The following is a 10,472-nucleotide window of genomic DNA, read 5'->3' as shown; positions in this document are numbered from 1 at the left end:
CATTTGCGCGAAAATTAGTAACTTTACATAAAAAAGTTATATGATGTAATATTTTAACAGTCAAACTGACTATTCACAGTACTTTTGAAAATTTTGTTCCTTTTTGAAACAATAGTATAAAACATTTAATTAGCATACTAGTTAGTAAAACATGTTAAATAATATATTTTTCCAACATGTACTTTGCTTTTCTTTTTTAAAGTATTTAGTATTACATACTATGAAAAAAAATGAAAATATTATTATTAATAAATGTAATATCAAAAAATTTAAATTAAGACAGATAAATTTTAAACACGAGAAAATTATGACAAATGTTGCCATAGTAACGGGTTCCAACAAGGGCATCGGGCTCGCCATCGTCAGGGGGCTGTGCCAGAAGTTCGACGGGGACGTCTTCATTCTGTCCAGGAACGAGCAGCGCGGCAGGGAGGCGGTGAAGACCCTTGAGAGAGAGGGACTCTACCCCCAGTTCCACGAATTGGACGTTTGCGACGTCAAGAGCATCGAGCGGCTTAAAAGCTTCATGACGTCACAATACGGGGGAATCGACGTCATCGTGAACAACGCGGGCATCGCGTACAACTCGACCGACGCGACGCCGCTCGTGAAAAAGGCGGAGGACTGCGTGAGGACGAACTACACTGGAACCGTCGACATCAGCAGGATCCTGTTTCCTATTGTGAGGAAGGGTGGCAGGATCGTCAACGTGTCCAGCACTTTGAGCATCATGTACCTCAAGCAGTTGAGCGAGGAGAACCAAAAGTTCTTCAGGAGGGAGACGCTGACGGAGGAGGAGCTGACGGGGAAGATGGAGGAGTTCGTCGAGAGCTGCCGGAGGGGGACTTGCAAGGAGGACGGGTTCGTGGAGCAGCCGTACGGAATGTCCAAGGTCGGCATGTCCGCGCTCACCTTCGTGTGGGCCAGGAAGCTAAAGGGTAGTGACGTCATAATCAACGCGGTGTGCCCCGGATGGGTGAAGACGGACTTGGGCGGGGAGAAGGCCTCGAGGACGCCCGATCAGGGCGCCGAAGCCCCGGTTTACCTGGCGACGCTTCCGGTCGGGGTGGAGTCCCCGAACGGTGAATTCGTTTCTTCGGAAAAGAACATAAAGGAATGGTGAAAAAATAAATTATGTTTAAAATATTTAACAGTTTTGTGTTAAAATTGAAATGAAGTGATATTTATGACATTGTTAGTTTGAATACTTTTTCTTTTGTTATAAGTGCTGAGATCTACCCAAAAAAAAAATATAGAAATTCTTTTTAAAACACGTTTAACAAAAAAATTTAACCAGCACTTATACAGTAAAATAACTTCTTAAAAGCTATTATACCAACTTTTAGAAACACAGTTATAAAAAAGTTAAAAAGTTACTCAGATTATTTATGCAAATGCAACAAGTCACTTATGTAGATATTCTTCTAATCATTTATCTACAGTATAAAAATTTTTAGAGTTTATTAATTAGTTTAATTCTTTGATATTTTTAAAGATTTAAGCATAAATCAGTTCCCTTGACTATATTACCGAATGTCAATTTCTGTATCGTTTTCAATAAACTAAAAAACTTATAAGTTTTATAAAACTATCACTTATTTTGGTTTTTAATTTATTGTTTTTTAATGACTAAAAAGAGTATAATATACTTTCTATAGAAAAAAATCAGATTGGGTAAAATGTGTCTTGGGTTACAACTTAAAATTCGCAAAGTAAGCATAAAATTTGAAGTGTAAAATATAAAAACTAATGAAAAGTTTTTTTTTCCCTGAAAATAATCGTTGTAATATAAAAAAATGTTATAACATATTCAACAACTTGTAACCCAACTAAACTTGTTACTAAAATCAGCTCAGCAGTTGAAACCATTAATTAACATGTAACAGTTATTTTTCGAAACTTAGAAGCTTAAAATAAATGTTTTTTTTTTCACATAACTCATAAATGTATTTTGATAAAAGTTTTTTCAATAACTATCTTAAAAGTCGTTTTTCTATTTTATCTTACGAAAAAATAATATGTCGTTTTTTAAAAACTAGTTTGTATATGAATATTATAAAAGTTACAATGAACTTCTTAGTTAATCCTCAGTATTCTTTTTTTTCTTAATACGTGTCGGCGTTTGTTAAAGTATTTAGATTGTAAATATTCGTTTTGAATCGCAAGAATTTGGCGGGAAGCTTAAATAATTCTTTCCAGCAGAATTGCTAGATTTCCAGAAATAAAGAGTTTTAAATCTAAAACATTTTTTTTTATTAAAACGTTATGTTCAAGTAGATTTGAGGCGGTATAGTAAACTAATTCTGGAACTCTTCCTTCGAAATCAAACAACTTTTGGTCCGTGCTGGCATTTTTGTTAGAAAAAACATTGTATATGACGTTCCACTAACTAAATTATTTTCTAAGATGTACGATCTAAGTTTAAGAAACTAAATCATTAAAAGCTAGACATACACCATATTCTAATTCTCGTAGCTTTCCGATGTAAAGTTTTACAAATTTATATTTTTCGTTCTACTTTTTTACAACGTACCGCAAGAATATTCATAATATCAATATGAGTTGTTTGAAATACTTCAAAGTAAAAAAAAAAAACAGCAGACAACATTGTTTGTCATATTTTCATTATGTAGAACGATTATAAGGCCTTGCTAATTGCTTATTCAATCGGTATATTTCGTCATAGTAAGAAAAATTCCTTATTTTTTTTAGCGTTACTATTTAGTTTGATTACTTATATTTTCATAAATAAGTTTAAATTTTCTTTTTTTAAACATTAATTAAGACTTTGTTAATTCAATTCAACATTTTGAAGACAACAAAATTGATGAATTTATTTATTTTTTTTTCTTGCATGTTGTCATATCGAGTATTTTATATTTTTCAATATTTAAAAGATATATTAATTTTCTTAAAATAAAAAAACATTTTTTTTTGTAAAACTATATTTTAAAAGGAAAAGTTTACATGATTTTATAACAAATTTAAATAGTTTTCGACTTGGTGGAGTATAAACAACTTTTAATATTATTATAGTGGGAAAGAGAAGCTTTTAGATATTTGTGCATTTTGAAAACTTTTTTTTAACTTTTACTCAGTTTTAATTTAATCTGTTACACTTATAACTTTTTTCAATTTTAACAAAAAAGATCTTGCTCAAACTTCTTGGTTTTTCAGTACCAAATTTTTTTAGATAGAGTAATCAAAAAAAACTTTGTGACCTAAAGTTCAACTATTTTTTAATTGATAATATTTATAAAAATAAACACGTTTCAAAAAAACTTAATTGAGCTTATGATTTATAAAAAGTTTAGATAAAAAACTTAATAATCTAACTTCATAGGTATAATAAATTGTTTTAAGATTAAACAAAAACTACATTTTTTGTATATAAGAGCCCATCTATTTTTATTACATGGGTATTCTTTATAAAATTAAACACATTTTTGAGATAACATAAAGGAGTTGAGCCTAAGGTTCGTATTCAGTTAAAAAAACATTTTAAACGTTTATTTTTGCTTTATAGATAATAAGTTTTTTGTTTCGATTATATCAAAACATTAAAAAATAATTTCATGATCTTAAAAGTCAACTTATTTTTCTACTCTTCTATTATTTATAAAGTTCAAAACGTTTCGAATAAATTTAGAGAAACTTTTATTTTTTATTCAATTTAAAAAAGTCTTAAGTTTTTTTTTTGCTTTTTTACATATTACACTTTTTATTAAGACTAAAGAAAACAGTATAGCTTTTTTTTGACCTAAAAGATCAATTAATTTGTTATGTTTTTATTCATTACATTTATACATATTTGCTGCTTCGTGATATTTTTAAACATGCTAAGTCATAGTTAAAACAAACTATCACAAAAATTACTCACAAGGTCTTTTTTGTTTTTCTAAGACAAAAAATTTACTTACTGCTAAATTTTTAAGTAGCTTAAAAATGTTAAGAAACATATATTAAAATTTAATACTTACCTTGGGTAAATTTGATTATAAATAATTGTCTTTTTTATTTTAAACTGTAGCGTCCTTAAGAAAACTATTTTAAGTCTTATATTTGCTTATAGTTTATATTAGAAACTTGAAATACTTATGATTATTTAAAAAATATAATTTTGCTTTATACACTCCACAACTTTAGTATTATAAATCAAACCTTTAAAACTAAAATATAATAAGTAAACAACGAAGTAAAAAAACAACTTTTATTTCAAGTGAAACTTTTCAAAGTACACAATTATAAAATTGTTATAATCCAATACTTGAAAGTTTGACAAATAAAATTTAGTTTTCGGGAGTTTAACAAAATGCAAAGCTTAATAAAATTGAAATATAATAAAACAGAACATTTCTAATTTGTTGAATTATCCATATCTTAATATATCAAACATACTACTAGACAAAATATAAACGATAAATATCGTTATAAAATCTAAATTTAAAATTTAAATCTTATACAATTTTAGAAGAAATCATTTGATACAAGTTTGAATTTTATAGAAAAAACTAACTTATAGAAAAAATAAAAACAGAATAAATCAATAATGTCCAATTTCACAAAGCCCGTAAAGTTCTTGTGACTTGGGCAAGTTTTCGAGCGCTTTTTTCTCGTGCCTTATGACAACGGCTTGATCGAGCTCGGTGTCACGTGGCACTGAAGCCGACCAATAGTAGAGCAGCTGTTCAAACGGGTTTGCGCGGGAAGCGAACAAATATTCGCCGTTCAACAGTTGGAACTCGCTGTTCAAAGTTTTGTCCTTGGCCCGCTGGCATCCGATCCAAACATCGTTGCTGTCAATCGCTTCTTCCACCAAACTGAATAAGTGAAAAATTTCAAAATTTTTATTTTTCAATATTTAATTTAAGATTTTATTATTGTAGAAAAAACTTATGCTCAATGAGATTTTGAAATGGTAAAAAAAAATTTAAAGTGTCATGTTTTATTCCACGTCCAAAACACGTTTTATCAAAAGATTTATAAAAATAATCAATCTAATGAGCTTGAATGGATAATACCAAATTTTAAAAACTTGTTCATTACACTTGCTCAGTAGCAATACACAACTTAACTTGAGTAAATTCTTTAGCTACTTACTCCTTATACGATGTACGAAGTCTTCCAACGTATCTCTTCAAAGTGTTGTGGACCAGTTGACCTCCCATATCTTCGCACATGTCTCTTGTTTCTTCCCAACTTCCTTTTTCCGTTGTCAGTTTGATGTCAAATCCTGTTTTATAAAGTAATGTCGTTGATGAATTGTATATAGACAAGGATCAGTTCATCTCTTTTTAGATAAGTAGTTTGTCTACAAATGTACAAACAGAATGCTACATGCTTAAAGTCTTTATTCAAAAAAGCCAAGCAGAATTTGTGCGTAATTTTTATCATAAGCTTTTAACTGCTTATATAAAGCACTTGATATGAGCTTGTGGCAAATACACTTATTATATTGTTATTATAATTTTAGTTCAAAACGGTACTTATTTTTCTTGCATTTATAGTCCAATTACAAATAATTGTAGACAAAACTCATATAATTTGTTACTTGAGTCTTAATTCAGTTTGACTTTTATTTTAGCTTAGGTAGCAATACTTATCTATTTGAATATATTTTCTAAGTTTTAAACTCATGAATGAACTCATGAAAGCTTTAAGCAACTTTTAACTTTACTTTTATCCTAATTAACTTACGAAAACGTGTATATATTTACTAAATTGTACTAAATTATAAAAAATTATAAGTTGTCATTTAAGTAATTACGGAAATTTAAAAACATTAAGTTGAAAAACGATATAGAAAAATTTACATAATAACATGTTTTTTAGTCTTAAAATAATTCTACTGTAGTATACAAGTCTGAAAACAAATGCTGAACATCTGAAGAATCAAAATTGATAGTAAAAAATACTAAAACGATATTTGAAACAGTTGTTGTACCTGCGTAACAGACAAGTCGTTCTGATCTGTCAGCTGAAACGTACCAGCTTCCTCTGCTGCATCTCGTGTAAGGAAGATTTGGCACTTTGGCGTCTCGAGCTGAGCAGACGGCAATTTCGCAGATTGAAGCCTGGTAGGATTGGTAGCACCCGAAGTCGCTCAAACAGCCGCGATCTCGGTTGTAGTCCACGCAATGCTGAATGCTTTGGAAGTTGTCGGGTTCGCGCCGGCAGAACTGCGATATTTGAGATATCAGAATTCTTTTACCGTCGGGCAGGGTGACGAAGTCGTTTGCGGAATAATCGGACCCGGGCCGCTGCAAACCAGTCCACATCTTGCTTCCTGGTAATGTGTCTATGATCTTCTTTATTCGACTGTAATTTGGGTATAGTATACTACATGTAGATTTTAAGTGCTTAATGTTACCTCTAGAAATTAGTTATTTGTATAGTTTTTAAAAGTTTAGCAAAACTATTTTGACCTGAGAAAATGTTTTTGTGACAACATAAACCCTTGTTTTTTATTATTGTTCTCTATAAATGTGGTAAAATTTTAAAGATGTTCATATAACTATTTTCAAAATACGGCTTATTATTATTTTTGCTCGACTTGTCAATTCAGGTGAACTTTACTAAAAATAAACATTTCAGTTTTAAAATGTTTTAACTTACTGTTTTCCACTATTAAAGTACCGAAATTTGTCAATGCAAATAACAAGAAAAACAAAGATAACTTCTCTGAAACACTTACGGCATATAAGCAGGGATGAAAAAAGTCGTAGACATCAGGGTACCTTCTACCGATCTGCAAGCATCGTCGGCAAACTGGTATGAGTTTGACTCTTCTCTTGGCCTAAGCTCGAAGCGGTCAACTTCGCATACAATCGGCCGTTTGCTTTCACAGTCTAAATTAACAACGCAGAAGCCGTTTGTGCGGATGAAATAGCAGATCGAAGAGGCGGAAGGTTTTGGGAAGCCTGAACACCAGTTTAAAAAGGTGTCGCTCAATTCTGGCTTTCCGTAGATGTAAGTGTACTCGAAGTTTTCATCACTCATGTGCTGAGTTATAGCCTTCAAATACCTGTTGTATAAGTTGACATTTTTAATGTTATAGAATATAAACAATCACTGTTTTGAATGCTGCAATTTTTTTCTTTTTATAAACGTAACTAGAAAAGTAGTAGGGTTAGCAAAGTGTTTTAAAACAAACTTTTCATAATCTACATCGTCAAGGGTTGGTCCAAGAAGGTCTGCAGATAAATTGTCGCACCTTTCAACTGCCTCATCGTACGAATGAGCATCCGTTATTATTTGATACGCTTTACAATGTCCTTAAAATTTTTTATCAATAAGGCGTATATTGCTTTTCATATACAACGTTTTAATAAAAAAACACCAACTTTTAATGCACAACGGTTTTGCCACTTGGCTCCCAGAACTGACTTCGTTCCACTGCACAGCATTCGGAGGTACTTGTTGGTTGCAGTGGAATGTAAAAGAAGCTGGAAAGTAAGAGGATATGAGCAGGTGGTAGCCTTCGTCGCAAACGTAACTCTTCCTTGTTCCTTCTACATCTTTCATGCTGGCATGCTGATCGGTCAACTGGTGGAATTGACCGTTCTCGATGGAAGTTGGCAACAGTTCGCAAACTGAAATTTGTTGAAATTTTCAAAACTTTTATAACTAATCAATATTTGGTACAGTTATATTTGTTGCCAAAGAAGGCAAATTTTTTGTAAACAGTAATTAAGGTTTTTTTGATATATTGTCTTCCATCTAAAAGCCAAATTTTTATGCAAAAGACTTAAAGTTAGCTAAATTGAACACAAAACTTAAGCAGACGTCCTTAAACTCATTAAGCTGCGTAAATTAGTAAGTTTTACAAAAAAAAAGTAGTTGATTTCCCATATGTATGTTTTTATGCAGAAGTGATTGTCATAAGAAGTATTGATAGTATAAAGGTTTAATACTGAAAATTAAATACTCAATAATTATCATTACTTAGTACACGTTAGCTATATCACTCCTTAGAATTTACTTTGGTAGCGTGTCCAAAGTGTTCATAAACTTTTATTTTCATCGTACGTGAGATTTAACAGCTAAAAAAAATAGTTTTATGTGTATTGTAACACGTTACTTTAAAAGTATTTAATGAGGTAAAACTATAAGCTAAAGCTCTGGAAACTAGAGTTCACTAAAAATAATAACGAATATTACTAGGGATACAGCTGGGTGCAACAGGATCGCTCCAACTTCCGTCTCTTCCACATATACGAGTTGAATCAGTGAAGTTGGTCAGCGTGTGGGTTTCAGGACAAGTGTACTCTACAACCGTGTCGGTGAACAGTCTTCCTTCCCAATATGTGCTGGTAATTTTCCAAGTTGCCAAATCGTCGCTTGGTGGTGTCAGACAACCTAAATTAAATTCATTAAACACGTTTCACTCAACTACTAAACATGCCAATTAGTTTGATGCAAAAAATACTAGTGTTTAATTCAAAGTGGTACGTTAAATTTACTTGTAATGCAGCGCGATCTTTCCAAAGAGTGCCAGATACCATTAAGATCACACCTGAAACCAATGACTCCGCATATTCCTAGATCTTCTTGAAAACCGTCGCGTAGCTTTTCACAGCTCACACGCAACGAGCCAGGACGGTCCACGAGGAAGTACCCTTGGTCGCAAACAAACCTGAATTCTGTTCCTCCCACATTAATATCTGTCCTTGGCCTTTTGTAATATTCGACGGTTGCAAAGTCCATACTTGTAATTGGCAAACTTTTACATTCTGGAATACATACACTTTTCAACTTTGTTTAGATTTTTAAATATTATTTTTTTAATTTTAGTTACGTTTATGTTTTTGTTCATAAATAGTTATAAACAAAATATTACCTCTAGAGCAACTTTTAACATCTAGTGGTTTTGAGGAATCAGTGCATGTTACAAGGCTATTTGCGCTCGTGTAAAGATATCCTGTGTTGCACAAATAGTTGGATGAAATTATCAAAACGTGTCTTTCTCCTACCAAGTCCGATAGAAACTGTGAATCCGCAGTGAACCGTTTGCCATTCGGGATGTCTGGCCAGTCGCCACAGTCTGAAGATTTCCAGTTAATTTTGTTAATTCAAAATGGGAAAAAACTTAAAAACAAAATAAAAAAGCAAAAAAGAAGTTTTAATTAATATATATATATTCTGAAACCTAACCCGGATAGCAAGCACCAGAAGTAAACGACTCTCTGGTTGTGAGAGGAATGTCGTATTCTAACGAATTTTCGCTGCATTCAAATCCCTGGAAAAACTGCGGGGCCATGATGAAGCCGTTCTGGCAAACATAATTGACTTGCGTGCCTGGAAGATGCACCCCTTCATACTGCCATTTGAAATGCTGAGTTGCATTGTCTAATTGTGGGGGCGCAGAATTGCATTCTGTTTCTATTAAAGTTGTGGAAAAAGTTATACTAATGTACTTTAATTAGTATTTGTATATTTTTTCCGTAATTTTTGCTTAACTGTTTTAAATTTGTTTAGTATTATTTAAATATAAAAACTTATGAAAAAAGTTTACACTCTGCTCAAAGTATTGTGAATGACGTATTAAAGCTTTTAGAAATATACTTTTTTAAAACGCAATGTAATTAAAGTAATCTTTTATAGTTCCAATTACAAAAACGTTGTTTAAAAATGTTTTTATTATTACTAAAGCAGTATAATATTAAGTTTTGTAATCACCTTTTAGTAGAATAAAAATATACTATAACTACTTAAGCAATATTTTTAACTGACCGTTTTACTTTAACTTTTAAGCCATCAAAATAAACCTAGTCAACAATCTAACCAGTGTAGCAGCTTTTGAAATCATCAAATGTCCATTCCCCGTCATCACCGCACTGCAGCACGCTGAGACCTGAAGGCAAAGTTCTGTAGCCGGCTTCGCAAGTGTACTTTATTCTGTTCGGCGGTAGGTAGACACGGTGAGTGCTCATGAAAAAATCAAACGTGGAATAATTGTTGGTTGGCGGGGTTGAACACTCTGTGGTTTTAAAATAAATTGAAACATTAAAACTTTAAAAAACCGATTAAAACTTTTAATAAAATTTAGTACAAATCATGAGCTTAAACATTTGTATACGACTTGGTCACCTGGCAAGCAGACCGGCAACTCAGGTTCAAACGTGAAGCTGTCATTCGAGCATTTCAACACCATCTCGCTTCCGGGAACCGTCGAGTGAAACGGGTTGCAAGAATAAGTCACCTGGTGCGGATACTTGCTGCTGTACAGTTCCTCTTCACCTTCAGGATACTCATCCGACTCTTCGTTGACCAGGAAAGATCCGTTGTCGATCTCGTCTGGATTCCCGCAATCTTTAAAAACAAAAAAATGAGTTGTTTTTAATTTATTTTTTCACGTGCAAATATACATACCTCGAACACACGTGATCTCGGGCGTCCATCTGCCGTCGAGGCCACAACTCGATATCGAGTTGATCAGGCCGTAGTTTGGTTGACAGCTGAAATTCAACGAT

At 32.3% G+C, this 10,472-nt stretch overlaps 1 pseudogene; it reads left to right on the top strand.

Moving 5' to 3' along the window:
- Window positions 1–307: 307 nt before the first annotated feature.
- On the top strand, window positions 308–1,123 carry LOC145833584 (carbonyl reductase [NADPH] 1 pseudogene; annotated as a pseudogene).
- The last annotated feature ends 9,349 nt before the right edge of the window (window positions 1,124–10,472 follow it).

The sequence above is a fragment of the Thalia democratica genome, chromosome 4 (assembly GCF_965202585.1).
Source record: "Thalia democratica chromosome 4, ktThaDemo2.hap1.1, whole genome shotgun sequence".
Lineage (NCBI taxonomy): Eukaryota > Metazoa > Chordata > Thaliacea > Salpida > Salpidae > Thalia > Thalia democratica.
Note: the sequence above shows the minus strand (reverse complement) of the source record. Positions and strands in the feature narration are given on the sequence as shown.